General features: G+C 39.3%; 2 protein-coding genes across 3 annotated transcripts in view; both read right to left on the reverse strand.

Moving 5' to 3' along the window:
* The window catches only part of LOC135222847 (telomerase Cajal body protein 1-like), a 57,776-nt gene extending 50,914 nt beyond the window's left edge, over window positions 1-6,862 (reverse strand). The window contains exon 1 of one of the 2 annotated variants that reach the window (XM_064261180.1): window positions 6,727-6,862. The gene's annotated coding sequence lies outside the window, so the exon portion shown is untranslated. Of the gene's footprint in view, window positions 1-6,722 lie in introns of both variants that reach the window. The other variant, XM_064261179.1, reaches the window with a different exon arrangement.
* Window positions 6,863-17,264: 10,402 nt separating this feature from the next.
* Window positions 17,265-18,270, reverse strand: part of LOC135222848 (crustapain-like) — a 14,728-nt gene continuing 13,722 nt past the window's right edge. The window contains exon 7 of the mRNA XM_064261181.1: window positions 17,265-17,636. The gene's annotated coding sequence lies outside the window, so the exon portion shown is untranslated. The remainder of the gene's footprint in view (window positions 17,637-18,270) is intronic.

The raw sequence follows: 18,270 nt of genomic DNA on the forward strand, positions 1-18,270 counted from the left end.
CACCGATTTATCCATACAGGATAAGACACAATTCAAATCCTCCGGAGAAAACGTGTCCGGTCCTTTGAGTTTTCTTGGCTTAGGGACTCCGAGGGACCAATCGAGAAAGTTGAAAACTTCCAAGACTCTAAAAATGCCTTTTAGAATGTGATCCATTTCATTCATTGGCCACATTGTTCTGGCCGAATTCAAAAGCTGATCTTCTAGTGGCGTCTACTAGTGCCGAAAAATCTGCGTCAGCTGAAGACGGAAGGCCCAGTCCCAAGGGTTCTCCTGTCTCATACCAAAATCCTGTCCTTCCTGAAAGCTTCGACGGAGGGAAGGCAAACATTGTTTCCCCCGCTTCCTCTTTAGTACGCATCCATGAACCGAAACTCTTGAGCGCTTTCTTATAGAAAGAGTCGGCTTCATTCTCACACACGAAGATCCTTTCGTTGCTTTCGCTGTGGAGAACAACGAGTGTTGGAGAAGGAGGAGCAGTAGGGCTCAAAGACTCTCCGAACTCCTGAAGGAGAAGTTCTGTGAGCTTCTTGTACGAAGAAACTGTCTTGCCGATGTATTAGTTTCTTCCTCAGAGGCTTCCTGTCTTCTTGAGGAGGAGAACGGGGATGAGGATCCTTATGAGAATCCTTAGATGGATTTCCTAGCTGGGGTACAGTGCGATGAAGGAGACAAAGCGTCTTGAATGAGGAGAAGATTCCAAAGTAGAAAGGCGTACAGGAGAACGACGAGTTGTAAAAGAAGGGTGGGCGCTTATCCGAAAATTGTTCTAAACTCGCCATTCTCTAGAAAGACCACGTCTATTCCCTAGGGAAACTACGAGAGGGAGAGCGCCTGCTAAGATCCTGGCGCCGATCGCGAGGAGAGCGGCTACTAGGCGCCGAGCGCCTATCTGTTACAGGGCGCTTAGAGGAATCCTGGCGCCTACCAAGCGGCGAAACGTTGCTAAAAATAGGGCGCCTTTCAGGAGCAGGGCGCTCGAGAGGCTCTTGATGCCTACGAAGCGGAGAGCGGCTGCTACGCTCCGAGCGCTTAAAACGGAACAGGGCGTTCGGCGAGATCTTGGTCCTTACCGAGGGGAGAACGTCTGTAAGGCTCCGAGCGCCTAACAGAAGCAGGGCGCTTGAGGCGTTCTTGACTTCTAGCAAGAGGAGACCGATGAGGAGAGGGTAGGAGTCTCGAGAACGAAGAGCGCCTACTAGGAGAACGAAGCAAACGAGGATCAAGGTGTCTTTCTCCAGAACATCTACTAAAAGAATGACGCTTACCAGGAGCAGGGCTCCTACTAGACTCTTGATGTCTTACAGGGGAGGAGCGAACTCCAATGCGATGAGCGCCTACCAGTCACGTTATCCGAACGCTCCCGACTACAGTAGTCGGAAGGAGAAGTGCGCCTACTTCCAGAAGGGCATTCCCTAGGTTCTCTGAGAAGACGAGGAGAAGAAAGAAGAGACGGCGAAGACGAACCAAGTCTTCTATGACCTGAGACGACTCTCTCTTCTTGCACGAACTCTAGAAGAAGGAGAAACAGAAGGGGCTGAGCGTCTACCCCGAGGCAGGAATCCGATTTGAGGAAATCATCTTCATAGTCCAAGGAGCGCCTATCCGTCGAATGGCGTCTCGACACCTCCGAGCGGGAGTGGTGTTCCTCTCGTGAAATGTTACGATGAGTAGAAGAATCCTCAAAAGAAGGAGAACGCCGATTGCAAGGAGAGCGCTCTTCCGACGAAACGCGCCTCGATCTCTTGATCGGGAGAGACAAATCCTTCCTTCTACGCGATCTCGATGCCAAGGAGTCCGCCAAGGCTGTGATCTGAGCTTGTAGGCCCGCTAGTACTCGAGAAGGAGAGTCCCCAGGATCTTCTTCCGAAGCAAGCTCAGCGCGAGGCGCGGGAGAAGGAGGGCGATCACCGGATCTCCTAGGCTTCTTTGCTTGCAAGGAAGCTACATCAGAAAAGTCTTCTGGGATCTGGGACGCTAACGTACTGAGGGAGCCTCCGCAGCCCTCTTCAACGGGCGTGACGCCTCCTTAGAGCTCCACCCACGCTTCGGCGAAGGAGAAGAGGATGACGAAAAACACTGGCGAAGAATATTCTTCTTCTTACGATCCAAGGCAGCCTGGGAGCGAAACTTCAGGATCTGCCGAGGGGAGACCTGAACGGTGGGGGCTCTCCCTAGCCCTCCTGCGGCTTTCGACTTTCCTCCTCCACTGGAACTGGGAGTCTGGAAGAGGTCTAGGCCTGGAGGCACTAAGGAGCCGGTCAGACGCACCCTCCACATCACTGGGTACACTGCACTTATCATCACTGACACTCTTACCTTGCTCAGTACGAAGATTCTTGTCTTCCTTAGAACACAAGGAAGCTTTGAGGCCGCCGCCTCCGAAGACGAATCTACGGCTTCGGTGCGGGAGCAGGAGCTGAGACCTGGGAGGAAGGTTCTTGAAAAACTTATCAATTTTTTTTAAAAAAAAAAAAATGTTAGTTTTTTCATTGTCTCCACTCATTCTCGACCTGCTCGCTCCTTGAAGAAGCTTTACGTACCCTATCCCTTTCAAGTTTCCTAATATAAGAAGAAAGAGCCTTATATTCCCATCTTCGTTCAAAACCTCACACTCTTGACACGGGTTACTAAACGAACATTCATTCCCCCTACATTTAACACAGAAAGTGTGAGGGTCCACCGCAGCTTTCGGTAGGGACCTCACCTTACATCCATCGGTCACACATACTCTAAACAAAACCGGAGTTTTGGAAACAGAATCAAAATCAGACATTCTACAGGAAAATCCAGCGCAAAGTCAATAACGGTCCACAATAAGCGTATGCCAAGCCAACATAGAGCGAATACGTCACCAAAATGTTCAAATCAATCTCCAGGCAAGCGAGAAATGAAGAATATATCGGGAAGAACGACAAAGTTGTTATCGCTTCAGCGACAGAAAAAAAATCTGGCTGGAGAGATAGATTGGTTCATACTCCCGCCACCAGCGGCGGGTGGAAGGTAGACCACCTGACCTACCTGTCGCGTGTGCCGCGAGATTTGAAATTCTGTCGGAACGTCGGAGACTATAGCTAAGTATATATCTGGCAGGGAAGTTCATGTACAAAAATAGTAAAGCCATGGCAGGAATAATTTTTCAGCCTTATTGTACATCTGGCAGCCAGAATCCACGAGTCAAGCAGACGATGGTTTAGCGAATTGTTTATGAGAAAAAATTTGTACATTTTTGCTTTTCATATATTTAAGTCTATATTACTATTTTGACTTTTTTCAATAATTGTATGGCTGAAATCATTTGTTTTTAATTTCTAATATTTGTACGGCTGAAACAAATGTAATCTTTAATGCGTGCCAGGAATAGCAAGTCATTGTTGCCAATTTAGTGGAACTTGACACATACATCGATGCTTTTAAAAACTGTTTCCATGAATTCTAGATATCATTGTAATGTAATAATGATAAAATTACTCTAATATCTGTGTACAGGCAGTCCCCGGGTTACTACGGGTTCGGCTTACAACGTTCTGAGGTTAAGGCGCTTTTCAATTATATTCATCAGAAATTATTTCCAGAGTTACGATGCATGTTCCAGGGTTACGACGCCTACAATGCTGATCTGGCACAAGAAATATGACACCAAAAATGCAAAATTATCAATATTTGAAGGTCTTTTTGATGAAAAATGCAATAAGAATGCAGTTTACATAGTTTTTAATGCACCCAAAGCATTAAATGTAAGGTTTTCTTAGGATTTTTGATGATGTTCCGGCTTACGACGATTTTCGGGTTACAACGCGTCTCAAAAACGGAACCCCCGTCGTAACCCGAGGACTGCCTGTATATATATATTACAACTAGATATGCTAAATTCACTTATTTACATGGTTTTGTATAAGTCTTATCTCCAAGTTTGGAGGGTAAACACAAAAGAATTGGCAACACTGATAAAAATATAGGAAAGCGCGAACAACACCGTAGCTAATGTTCACATTAAAACCAATGAAATTTGTGTCAGGAATCTGGTTACTTTTACAACAACGAATATTTTCAAATGAATTATCATGAATATGTAAAAAATATATGCAAATCATAACCTTATTCTGGTGTTTAACTATTTATTTAAATGTTATCTAGCCCACTATTCTTCTTCTTCTTCTTGAACAATCGTCAGGTTTCCCAGGTCGCAAGCGTAAACACCATCGTCGTTTAAGACTGTTGTGAAGAAAGTGGCCCAGCGTCTATGGGTACAAGTGGTGTGCGGATTTAGCACAGGAAATGGAAGTTTGTCTACACAAGTGACTCTGCAAACATCGAGATGGCATCACTCTTCTATATGTTAGGTTTGTTTTAATAAAAAATTTTCAAAGTGTCATGGAGGTAAGTTAACACTGCGCATGGCTAGAATTTCATTAACTTCTGCTTAATTTCTACCTTGGAAGAAAACACTTACTACTTTGAGAGGTCTCGAGGTGTTGCTTCCACGGAGGTTGGCTTCTGACTGGAAGTGTTAAAGCTATTTTTTGGGAAAGGTGATGGCGCAACCATACAGGTGGTCATGTGGCTGCACAGTGGCGCTTTACCCTAGCCTATAGGTATCTCATTTTGCTGACGAAACTTCAGTCATTTGAATGGCATGCTTAAAGATTTAATGGTATTGTTGGTGAAAAAAAGTGGTCTTTTTCGAGAAAACATGTCGTTTACCCTAGATCCAGTATCTGTAGCTAGGGTAAACAACCGCAGACGATCCATCGTCATCGCGTGGCCAGGCCTTATTCACTCGATATTTAATTGGTGAAACAAGAATACAATTACAACTATGAGCATACCATTCAAAAGATTGAAGTTTCATCAACATAATGTGATATATGAAAGCCCCATATGAACTAAAATAAGCATGTGAGCTCTTCGTAAAATATGTTTTCCAGGCAGTTTTGAAATCCAATATGGCGGCAATCGCGTGACTGGCCGTTCTAACCACAGACAATCCACCATCTTTCCCAGCCTTCCCAGCACTCATTAGCGTATATATGTAACGTTTATTGATCTTACTCAAGATTGCAGTTGTAATCAGCACAATAAAACAACATTTTGTTGCCTATATTAGTGAAAGTATGAAACTTTTTATTCCTGGGGTCATGGTTTGAACTGAATTCATTTTTACCTTGTAATCGGTGGTTTTATCCTTACTGCCATCACAACTGAAACTCCACAGTGCATATTTGTTGTAATTATACACATTTTGGTCTTAACTCACTCCAAATTGCACTTGAACCACATTGCTGTTCCTGGTTCCTAAGCACTCACTCCACAAACACATTAGTTCGAGCAGAGACGACTCACACTGTATATAAGTGCAAAGCTTTATTCCCTTAATTGTTTACTTTACTCATTATTTAGTTTAACTTTACTTTGTTACTTCAAAATGTTTATTTAATTCATATCTATTATCCCATTTTTGCAACCAAATTAACCCAGAAAAATTACAAATATTTCTGATGTATTTACAAGCAGACGAAGCGACAAAAATGACTCATCGTTGCCAATCTAGTGGCGCTTCACACATACGCCAATGCATTTACAAACCGTTTCCATGAATTCTAGTTGTTATATATATTACAAATAGATAACGCTAATTTCACTTATTTCCCCAGTTTTGTGTATGTCTTATACCTGGTTTGGAGGGTAAACACATACCAATTGACAACACTGATAAACAATTAAAGAGCACAAAATGCCGTAGTTCCCTTGGATAAGTAGTGGTTAGAAGTCGTGTTTACGATTGTTGTGATGAAAGTGCCCCAGCGTCTATTGGTGTGCAGATTGATACAAGCAACTCCACAAACATCGAAATGGCATCAATCTTCTAAACATTTTTAATTGTAAGTAAAAATTTTGAAAGCGTCATGGGGGTAGTGTGCACTGCGTTGGCCACACTTTTCATTACCCTCTGTTTAAATCTTAAAATAAGGCCTTAATTTCTAACTTTGGAGAAAATACTCAGGTACTGCGAAAGGAGAGTAGAGGGTATTTCTACAGAAGCACTCCACAAGGACTGCAAGGAACGTAACCGCGGATACGAAATCCACTGGGGATTGGGGCGTCCAATGTATTTCGCCGTGTTTAGTACTGGCCCCTGGGGGTTAATTACAGTCGTCCGAATAAATATTATTTAAATTCTTGTTCAGGAGGTAATACTGCATTGAAAAACCGCAACTGCCATAGTATAGGCCACCGCAGATAAGTACCCTAGATCTACTGAGTGGAGGTCTTGAGCTCCAGCTATCACCACCAACAACTCATGACTGATGACCATCTCCGGTGTCCAGACGTGTTAAAGTACTTTTTCGGAGGGTGGCCAAAAACGCGGTAGTCGGTGAGTTGGCCAGTCCAGTCGGTTGTTTACCCAATTCCTAGTTTATGATGTGGGGCTTAGTTGTAGCTAGGTAGTATAGGCTAGCCGTACTGGCAACTGCTATATATATCAAACCAAAGTCCGAAAATAATGGAATACGCATGAGTAGCCTATCAGAAATGCCGGTTAAATAGTCAAATAGTAGCCTGCCGTGACACTGCCTACCTATAAAATAACCAGTTACCTAGCTACTAACTAGGCTAGGTAGGTAGTAGGCTATGTTATGTTATGAAGGTACGGTCGGGCTAGGTCAGGACACGGCATTCTAGGTATTTAAGGTTAGGATTTACACAGAATTAATATTTACCAACAAGAATAAACAGATGTAGCCTTCCGTATTCTTGGTTTAGAGGATTTTGAGCAGCTTTTGTTTTGAATGTTTGGAAAATTGAACAAAGATAAGGGACAGAGGTAGTTAGTAGTAGTAATACGACTACATGATCCTTACAACGGTTACTTAGTTCGTCCTGGTTTGTTCATGATTGTAACTTAATAATGTTTTTGATTAATTTTGTCCTGCTATCGGCTTCTTTTATATACAGACCTTTTTCAAGTAAAACTAGTAATTCATCCTTAGCCTCTTTACATGGCCGCTGCAAGGAACTAACTTTGTTCCATGTATAATTATAATTATGTTGGACAATAAAGTAAAAACTGTTTGAAGTTCTCATTTGCTTCTTATTTTTGATACTCCGTTTGTTCACCATTCAAACTTTGCCAGTAAATCTGTGATGACATGGTTAGTCTAGCCCGACTTATTACATGTTTTTCATATACTTCAAATAAGCGTCGTGCGTATCAACAATGGACTTCATGTGTGTATATATCCACTCCACAATCGCAATGAGGACTTATCTAGGGGGACCCTTTAATTTTTTTTTTACTTTGTTTGTTTTCCATTCTTTGTAACCGCATCTCTCTTCTCATAATGTATTGTTTGTCAGTAATGTCCATACTACACTTGTTGATAATCTCAAATTCCTTTTCATTATTTTTTTTATCAGTTTATACTGAGCTTCTTCCGAAAGAGTAAGTAATAGCTTATTTCGGTGCCGTTATAGTATGTGGCTTACCTTTTTTACTCTGTTATAGTAAGTGGCCTACCCGGTTTCAGTGTGGCCTACCTCAGTAAGAATATATTTATAGATATATACCGTGTTTCGAAATTAGAGGTCCCCCACCCCCACCCTCTACAACATAAACTAAAATTGATATGGACAAAAACAAAAGTAATTCAGAAGAGGCATTTATTTAAGTTTCTCTCTGAGTATTTAATATTTTGTGTGGCCTCCATCTGCCTGTACCACAGCCTGCATTCTTGAGGGGTATAATTTCAGCAAATCGCAAAAAAGCTGAGACTCAAACTCCATTTCCCTGAGCACTTCGGTCACCTCTCTTCGCAGGTCGTTGAGGCTTGGTATACCATCATAGTTCACTGTGCACACTTCAACACGATCCTTTAAGAAACTACCAATGTTTTCACACACATCAAGGTCGGGGAGCTACCTGGAAATTCACTTGACAATAAGAAATCGATACCAGTGTTTCGAAGCAGCTCCTGTTTCTGAAGAGCCTTGAAACATGGTGCCTTATCATGCAAATGTGTGACTTCTCCAACAGATAACACATTTTCAGGATCTTTGAGGAAAGGAAATACTCCACCAGTAAGCACAGTTTCTCTGAAGTATTCGCCACTCCATGACTGTCCTTTTTCTTTGATGATCCACATTAACCATTTGGCTGTGAAGCAGAGAAAAATTCCCAAACATTAAATAAATTTCACAACTTGGCGATGGCGCACGTCATCGCTGACATCATCAAATTAACTTTGTAGCCCAAATGATGTCATTTTTATGATTTGGCTCCCTGACTGTGTAAATGTAGAATTCATTTGATGCGGCAACATGGAGAAAGTCAGCTTCATCCCAATCTTTAAGAAATGAACCACAAAACCATGCACAGTCTTCTCTCTGTTGCTGAGTGATGTTGGGCTTGCTGATAACATGAAATGGCTTGATACCAGAATTTCTCAACTCACAATATACAGCACTATAACTTCTCTTCTTTCCCATTTTTGTTTCTAGTTCAAGTGCCAATTTACGTAAAGACTTTCTTGGTCTACCCACTGCCTCAGCTGTGTTGTCTTTTGACTCCTGAGAAAGGACTTTAGGCCTTCCAAGATTCTCACTCTTTTCGTGATGACAGTCATGTGGATTTTTGTTCCAGTTTCTTTTAACAAAGGATTCATCTCTTTTAATGTATTTAGCTATCCAGGAACGTGAAATGAAGGATGTGCCAGCATCCCTGGCCTCTCTGAAGGTTATAGCCCGGATTCAGTCAATCCATCTGATTTCCTCCGAATCGTTAGCCATGGCTGTATCTAACTCCGTCACTCAGTCTGAAAATACGAGAAATGTAAAATGAAAAATAGCTTAATAGAAACTTAAGGTAATGTACTTGGAGATAGGTTACAGCAGAAAACTTCATAACTTTCCATTTGTTCTGTGGAGGGGGGGACCCGCTCTAGTTTTCGAAACACCCGGTAAGTAATAGGCAACTTACTGAAACTTATTATTTTTCACATTTATTAATTTTTGAAAATATATCTATAATTTACATGGGAGTGATTCTAAAATATGCTAAAATTATAAAATAAATGCTAACATTTTAAAATAAATTTAATTAAATTTTCAATCATTAAAAATTTCTCTGATATCCTCAAGAATGCATATAAATAAGTTGGCATCAGCTCCCTTTGAAAATCGCCAGCAGTATTCATCAAGATGGTCTTGGAAGTGATGAATTGGGACTCCACGCTTTTTCTTCATAATACGGAATTTGCTTTCCAGTCAAGATCTCTCAATTCTTTGAGTATGAACACCAGTAGCTGGGTCAACGTAATGGTGCCGATGATTAACAGTCTTATGTTCAAATCCTAAATGATGAAGTTGGCGATATGTAGGCCACTCGTCGGAGTGGATCAGTGAACCAGCTTCCACCTCCCTTTGGAATATCGGTATTATTAGAGTTTCAGCATTTCACTTCTCCACATAAAAGTACCTCTCAACTCGTCCTTGAATCAACCCGAACACCCATGGCCCATCGATTCTTAGTCCATGATTGCGATTGTTCTCAATAATTTCTTCTTCAGCTTCCTCTTCTGGTGCATGATTTCCGTCTTAACATGCGACCCCTACTGTATTTTCTGCGACCAGCGAAGCACGCCTCATCTATTTGTACTGGTGAAGATTCGGTGTCCTTCATTTGACCCCTTTTTCTAACCGAAACTTTTGCTGAGCCTACCTCACGGCAGTAATTAAGCCAATCCACTATTGTCGTTGGAGACTTAACTGTAATAGTTTGCACTGTATGCACTCCCATGTCAAGGGTCCACAGATACAATAATTCCATAATTTTGCACAACGAGAGGCAACTATTTAATTTGCTATTCAGATCTGTATATGTGAAAAACTTGTTCCCAGTCAGAGTAGATTTGGTTGCTTGGTATCCTTTTCGTTTGCATCTCCAAACCATTCTATCTTGTCCACGAGATTTTTGTTTGCTAGTCTCAAGCGACCATTACATTTCTCACATGACTCCTGAACTTGTAGGATACCGTTCTCTCGTAAATATAACATTGCAATTTTATCACTGGCAGCAACTGTTAAATAAAATGATCTGAGCAACATCTTTGAAGGGTTTAGTTTAATAAACGAAGTTGTTTTCATCGTAAAGAAATTAAGGTTGCTTTCTTTTTCCTAAAAAGGAAGTAGAATCACAAACAAGCACTTACTAAACCAGCAATTCCTTAACTACCTGTTACTTTAACCACCTGTTACTAAACATGCTAATACAGTATCTTTAATTGTTAACAGCAGTTCTATAAGTATCTACTACTAGGCAGCTATTATACTTCCTTACAATATGCTTTTTAACGTAGGCCACATACTATAACAGCGATATAGTTTTGTAGGCCACATTCAAAAGGTAGGCCACATACTATAACGGTGCCCTTATTTCTCTGCCATCTTTTTCTTTTATCATTTTTTATTGAGATGAGTTTTATCATTGGGATTTTGTTTCAGATAGAGTTGAAAAGGAAGATAGTATATTTCTGTCAAATCATATAATATCGTCGCTACGAGGAAGAAGAATATTATGTTGGTCCAATAATGTTTTGAGTCATGTGGTACAATGTCTTGATCATCAACAAGTCAGTAATTAGTTATTTTGAGTTCACGTTTGTCAAGACCAAATCCAATTATAAATGTAACAATGTGTCTACAGACTTCTCTAGAATTCTAAGCTCTGATTTGTTTATGGATATTTAGCTATAGTTTATTATCATAACTAGTGTAATGCTCAAACATTTAAAAATGAGGGACTATATGAGAGGTAGAGACTTCAGGTCCCTGCACTTGACATGTTACATACCGTTCCGAAGCATACTAATATAAGGCCAGTTTTGAAGTCTAAATTAACATTGAGTGTATTAACTGTAACCTATCGTTGTTCCACACAAATATTATTATTATTATTATTATTATTATTATTATTATTATTATTAGAAAGAGGTAGTAGACCCTCTTTTAAACTGTGGTGTTGAAGGTTACAGCTGCATCAGTGGCATTCAGTTTGTACAGAATTTTCTCTATTTTTCTGATAACTAATTTTCTAGGTTACTCCATTCTGCCTGTATCACACCATTGTTCGTCATACTTGGAGATAAAAGCAGGTAGCAAACTTGGATAGTTTTATTTTCGATGAATACAGTAGCCTATATCAGTTACAGAATACGATGGAAACATTGTATTCATCGTAAATAAAACTATCCAATTTTGAAAACTGCTTTCCTCTCCAAGTATTATTATTATTGTTGTTATTATTATTGTTGTTGTTGTTGTTGTAAAGGACAGTGACATTGCTCCTTAGCTAAATATGAATGTTGATACTCTGCAAATAAAGAGTATTATGCACATTTTCGAGAATCACAGGCCCTATTTTCCTTTTTTTCCCTTCTTCTACACTTATAATCGAGTGCATCGCCAAAATAGAAGAGACGCGCCACCAAAACATGACCCTTCTCCTCTCAAATCTCTTCGAAATTACCTAGCTTCATCCAACTTCATTACTAGAGTAATTGTTTTGGGGTTTTATTTATGATTTCTAGGATCTAAAAAATGGACATTATTAAAAGTAAGTATGGATTGTACCAAAGCTAGTATGTAGGAAAATATATTATAAACAAGAGGGTTTTCTCTACTCATTTGGTAAAGGTGAATTATTCCATTTGGTAAAGGTGAATTATTCTAAAAATGATAAAATAATTGCCGTTGCTACTTCTCTTTTGGTAAAGGTGAATTATTCTAAATATAATTAACTTACTGCTGTTGCTACCTACATCAAAATCAAAGATGTAAAGCAAAAACAAGAGCGGGCCAAGAACAGAACCCTGAGGAACTCCGCTAGTCACATCTGCCCATTCTGATTCTTTACCATTTATTACGACTCTGTATTTTATTGGTTAACCAGTCTTCGATCCAGTCTCCTAGTTCTCCTACAATTCCTAAAAGTCTAACTTTTGTCATTAGTTTCTCGTGTGGAACTTTGTCAAAGGCCTTTTGGAAATCTAAGTAGAGTATATCTATTGTTTTACTACCGTTGTAAATACCAAGCGTGTTATGAAAAAACTCCAAGAGGTTTGGTAGGCAGGATTTGTTTTGTCTGAAACCCTGTTGATTTTTGACAAGTTGTTTCTATCAGTGTTATCCGCAATTATAGACTCGAAAACCTTACAAGGGACTGACGTTAGGCAGATTGGTCGATAATTTCCTGGCTCTTCTCTTGGACCTTTTTCGTAAACTGGGGGCACATTACGTCATAGTTTCCATCCTTTTGGTGCCTTTCGTTGTTTTGCACTTTTTCTGTGGAGTATATATAGGTGAGGAACTATCCCCTCTTTTAACTCTATAATTTATCTTGGATGAATTCCATCCGGGCCGGAAGATTTAGACTTGTTGAGAGATTTAGGCTTGTTGGGTTCATCTCTATTTTGTATTTAATGTCCTCTTCTGTAAATATTATTCTGTCCAACGGTTCTGCCCCCTTCATATTTAATAGCTGGTTCATAGACGGGGCGTGGTAATAGAAAAGTTTAAGAACTACTCTTCCAGAGTGACCACTAAATCGTTTGATTGAGTTTGGCACAGACAAGACAGACAGACTTATTTATCGTGGAGAAACGGCATAAGTTTTTAGACCATTGACGTATTGAAAGACGTCCGGATGATAGCAGAATGCACCCAAGGTCCTTTGAATATATTCAAATATATTTAAAGGACCTTCAATGCACTTATACAATATCGCAACCCTAAGAAAGATTTAAAGCTCCTTGCAATGTTTCCTTTATGGAGGGAGAATATGGCGAACACTTTGGACTCGAAAATGCTTTAACTGTGAGTTCGCAGGTATTATATAAGTGCTTGGAAATGCGCAATGCACTTTTCAATTTTTACTGTTCAAGAAGCTTATGTGTTCATGTCCCCGCTGAGACATAACTTTAAGTAAATTACATCAGTCAGTTGGTTCATTTATTGTATTTTCTTGCAAGGTATGAAACTTGGCTTGGGGTTCTGCGCGTTTGTATAATTTTTCAGCAAAGTTCTGAGCTGTTACACTATGCTATAAGTTTTTATAGGTTGATGTGCAAGTTAATTTATTGAGTTTAATACACTAAAGATCTCACAAAATGAGAATACTGTAAATGATAATCTCGCACTTTTATTGATGCTCAATGATCATTCACTCTGGTTTTATTAATGCGATTTTCATTCGTGTCAACCTATCGTTCTGTGACGTCATGTATTAAATAATGTCCTTTGCGCTGTTCTCGTTGTCATTGCATTGCAGAACCTTTTCAGGAGATGAGGATATGAGGCCCTCGTCGTCAAAGTCATTTAAGCTGTGGTCGGTGGTCTTTGGTAGCTGCTGTTTTTGTTGAATTGAATATAGAATTTAGGCCAAAGGCCAAGTACTGGGACCAATGAGATTATTCAGCGCTGAAACGGAAATTGACAGTTAAAGTTTGAAAGGTTTAACAGGAGGAAAACCTCGCAGTTTTGCAGTTTGAATCAGTTGTTAGAAGAGGGTGGAAAGTAAGATGGAAGAAAGAGAATATGAAAGGAGGTGCACTAAAAGGAATGAAATGGGTTGCAGCTAGGGGTCGAAGGAAGGGACGCTGCAAAGAACCTTAAGTATTGCCTACAGTGCACCGCATGTGGTGCACTGACAGCACTAACCCCCTACAGGTTGCTCAATATGTTCCTGTGTTTGGTTTTACTGATGTGTTCTTGTGCTATTTTTATGTCTGGTTAGGTTTATAGTTTTGACTAGAGCGATGAGATGCTGTGAACACTTCTTCACCTTGTTAATAAATCGCTTTAAATTTCTTTCAGTCTGGTTATCGTTTGTCTTCTAAAACTCATGGAATTTCAGGCTTCCATCTGTTCGGCAGGGTTAATTTGAAAAGGAAAAATATCAAGTGGCAATCTGATATAGGTACTTAACTCATATATACTTGTGGGTCCTTTTAAAACTTGATTGAATTTCATTTCATCTCCAAGGCTAATGACATGTACCTGAACGTTCATTTTACACTATAGTTTATGGTGCCATACCAGCCCGGTTTTTTTTCCATGCACCTAGGTTAGGTTGGGTTAGGCTAGTTTAGTTCAGGGAATAATGCAAATGATAATATGGGTGTTGGAAACATAATGAGATTATTTTCAAGAAGGTTCTATGGCTAGTTTTTAAGATATGGCGTCCCGCTTTTTTCAAGGAAGGTCTTGGTGCTTAGTTACAGTTCGGGAATATGCCTCCCTGTTTGATAGGTTCTCTCAGGATTATGTTTACCTCCTAACCCTCACCCTGCTTTTTGAGATCATTTATTGCTTTGAGATCATTTATCGCTGTGCCCATTCTGAGGCAGAATATTCAAGCTTTTTGATAAGCTCATCTTTCCTATTTGGAAACTCGTTCACGGTCTCGGTGAGTTTTGTAGTGCTATCCAAGGTCCTTAAACATACTCACGAAATCTTTAAAGGACATTGGTGCTATCTGTGCAGATCTGGACTGTAGCTCGGGATTGGATGTATGAAACTAAGTTCGTTCTGGTGCCTCGCCCAGATCTTTATGGCAGGACTAGCGAAGGTTTTTGTGTTTCTGAAATGGCGTAGTTCTCTTTTCCAAGTTGGACTAACAAGATACGAGATAGAGCAAGGCAAAAAGAAAGAAAAAAAGAAATAGTACAGAGGTAGCCAGAATGGTAAAAAGTGAATACATTATTCAAGGAAACTGAAAAATTAAATTAAATTTAAAGCTTAGAGCGTAAGAAATTAAATAGAAATAAAACTAACGAAGGGGAATTAAAATAAAAGAAAACTCGAAATTGCAAAAAAAAGCGTCAAAATTTAAAAGAACGGGAGTAAATTCAATCCAAAGCAAGGAAAAGAGAACGGACACGCACAAAAGAAAAAAAAAACATACAACAAACACAGTAATGATTCAAGTTCTTAATTCCTCAGAACCAAAATATGCTTTATAGGTCACCGAACTGGAATTCCAAATATTTCTTGACTTAATTACTGTCCCTTATTGAAGAGTTTATTCTCATAGTTTACCTGAATTTGCATATTTCTCCTTTTGCATGATGTTTGTTTGTTTGTACTGGTGTAAGAAATTTGGCCAGTTGTAAATACAGAGCGGGGTTGGTATCCAGGAGAGACATATATTCCCTTTTCCCTCCCTCCTTTTCACAGGTAGGATACTTCCCTTTAGATAAGGTTAGGATAGGCTAGGTTAAGTTAGGCTGTATTTTGATAATATTCTGCAATAAATTGGCTTACTTCTTTTAGTAAGATAAACGCCGTGAGAATAATTATACGGGATATCAAGAGAACTATAAACAGGAGAGAGACAGATAGATCGTCGAGGAATTTCCACTTATCTCCTTGTGGTATTGTATTCAAGGCAGTGTCCCTACGTCTTTGTATTTTCCTGTGCCTTTGTAATGCTGGTTGGCGGTCCATTCTCAAGTCAGTGCCGCTGTTTCCCAAAGGTTACACATTGATTAGGCGGCCTTTCACACTAAACCCCAATCTACAGCCTCTGGAAGTGAGACGGAGAGAGAGAGATGAATCTTAATGTCCGAATTTTAAAAGTTAAGGAACGAATAGTTGAATTGATTTGGATAATTGACAAATGGATAGAGAGAGAGAGAGAGTTACAAGGATTAGGATGTCTCAAAGACTTATTGGTCATGTGCTCACTTATCTCTAGGAGCAGTTAATACAATTCATTCACAGTGTTTAACGTCTTTGTTTAGCTTTTGAACTCCTTCACACTGCAGCTGTTTACAACTGGTGGAGGCAGTTTATCCCATGTGTCACATATCTTGTATGTGAAGAAATTCCCACGATGGGACGTGTTGTATCTTTTCAGTTATAGTACCCCATCCATTATTTCTCGTCTGGTTTTCATTTAAAGCGGAGAGGTTTCTGTCTACTTTTGTTATGCCTTTCAGTATTTTGAACGTCTCTATTAGTTGTCCTCGGAATGGTCGTGTTTCTAAGTCATACATGTTCAGGCTCTCTAGTCGTCTTTGGTAACCTATTTACCGGATGGATGGGATTAACTTTGTGGCTCTTGTTGTACCCCTTCTGATCTATTTATGTCCTTTCTTAGTGTTGGTGGCCAATACTGTATACTGCATATTCAAGCTGTGGTCTAACTATTGATGTGTAGATCTGCAGCACCGATTCCTTGTTACTGTATTTGAACTGCCTCTTTATGATTATGTATCCCACTAGTTTCTGTGCCTTCTTTTCAGCTTTTATGCATTGTTTTGTGGATTTTAAGTTCTTGGTAATAATGACTCCAAGGTCCTCTTCCTGGTCTACACAAATTATGTCATTCCCAAGTTGTATGTAGTTGGCATGAGGGTTGTTTGTTCCTATTTGTAACACTACGTTTATTCGGGTTAAAAGGCATTTGCCATCTTTCTGACCACTCTCTTAATTTCCTTAGATCATTTCTTAAACTTTCCACTGTATCTGGGTCTGCTGCATTTACACCTAGTCTAGTGACATCTGCAGATTTGGATCTCCTGCTTATAGTTGATATTATATTGAATTAATCCGGAATTAATTTGTAGTGTCTTTCAACTAGAAAAGCAGATTCCGTTCAAATTTCAACAAGGAATGTGTGACAAAAATTTATACCATGAAACAGTAATGCAAACATTGAGGCTAAGAACTCCAAAATTCCCTTGGAAGCTTCATGGGTTTGGCACGCTAGAAATAAAAATACCATTCATGTGAGTTAAGAAGTAGCAGGGTACCTTTTCGTTTCAATATCACCACTTCTGTTGATGGTATCGGTGCGCCATTTCGTTTCAACATCATGTAAGACTCAGAGTACCTTTTTGTTTTCATTACCGCCCCTACCGTCGGCAGCGTATTGATAATTATAAATATAATGAATCTTTTCAATTCATCCCCTCCATTGCTGCCAGTAAAATGTGCTAATGCACCTTATCACTTCTGTGTGATAACCTGAAATCAGCAGTACCTCAAGATTTCTGATTACCGTAAAGAACTGGCCACCGACAGTTCGAGTTCTGAGACAGTGGTATTCGACCGGCTGACTGGTTCATGTATATTGGCGTCACAGTATTTTTTTTTCTTTTAACTACAATGGTTATTAATGTTGTTTAGTGTGATGCTAGTTCAGTTTTTTTTCCTGGGGTTGCGTCAGTGCCCACATTGGTGGTGAAGAAAAATTCATCTGAGAGTGAGGTATACAAGTTTTATTTTTCATTTTCCAGGTTTCCTGTTCTTAGTAATTAATACCCCCTATTCACACAATACTCTACAAAACTGATATCAAATTACATCCCATTTCAAAGTGAATGCTTGCACAATCTGGAAATTCTCCTCACTTGAATATCTTCCGTATCAAACGATTGGGTAAATGGCCCTGTCGGCAATGCCACACTGGTTGCCTTGATCCCTGGCCATCTTGATGTAACCCTCAAGGCCCCACTTATGTCCCCAGGAATTCTTAACGAGCCAATAATTGCCTCCAGTTTTAGACCAACCATATCCTACCACGGCCATAGCATGGTTTCCCTTGTGCTGAGGGCAGTCAGGTTCGTTGTAAACTCCTGCGAAGCATAAAAAATCATGTGTATAAAAGAACGAGTAACTGGTATGGAATAAAGGAATTGCGTTGGATTGTACAGATCTGTTAGTTTTGCTAGTTGGTATTACTTTATATATCAGTCCTTCGATAATGGCTTAGGAATAAAGCTGAAACCGGTCAGGATTTACACCCAGTCTTCAAGTGACCTTACGATAATAAGATATAAATCACGTGTCTAAATATATGATATATATAATATATATAGATATATATATATATATACAAATATATCTATGATATATATAATATATATATATACATATTATATCGATAATATATTATCTATATATATATATATATATATATATATATATATATATATATCATATATATTATATATATATATATATATATATATATACATATATATATATATATATGTATATATATATATATATATATATATATATATATATATAGATATATATATTAGGGCTTGTGCCTTGTATGATAAGACGCCCTATGAGGTAATGTTAGACTAGCGATAATCTATACGCTAAGTCGGTTGGTATTGCACTTCCATCTTCAATGGAGTGTCTGGGTTTGTGTCACTTACAAGTCGTAATTATCTTTACGACGATGTGTTAAACTCATGG

Source organism: Macrobrachium nipponense, chromosome 8, assembly GCF_015104395.2.
Source record: "Macrobrachium nipponense isolate FS-2020 chromosome 8, ASM1510439v2, whole genome shotgun sequence".
NCBI lineage: Eukaryota > Metazoa > Arthropoda > Malacostraca > Decapoda > Palaemonidae > Macrobrachium > Macrobrachium nipponense.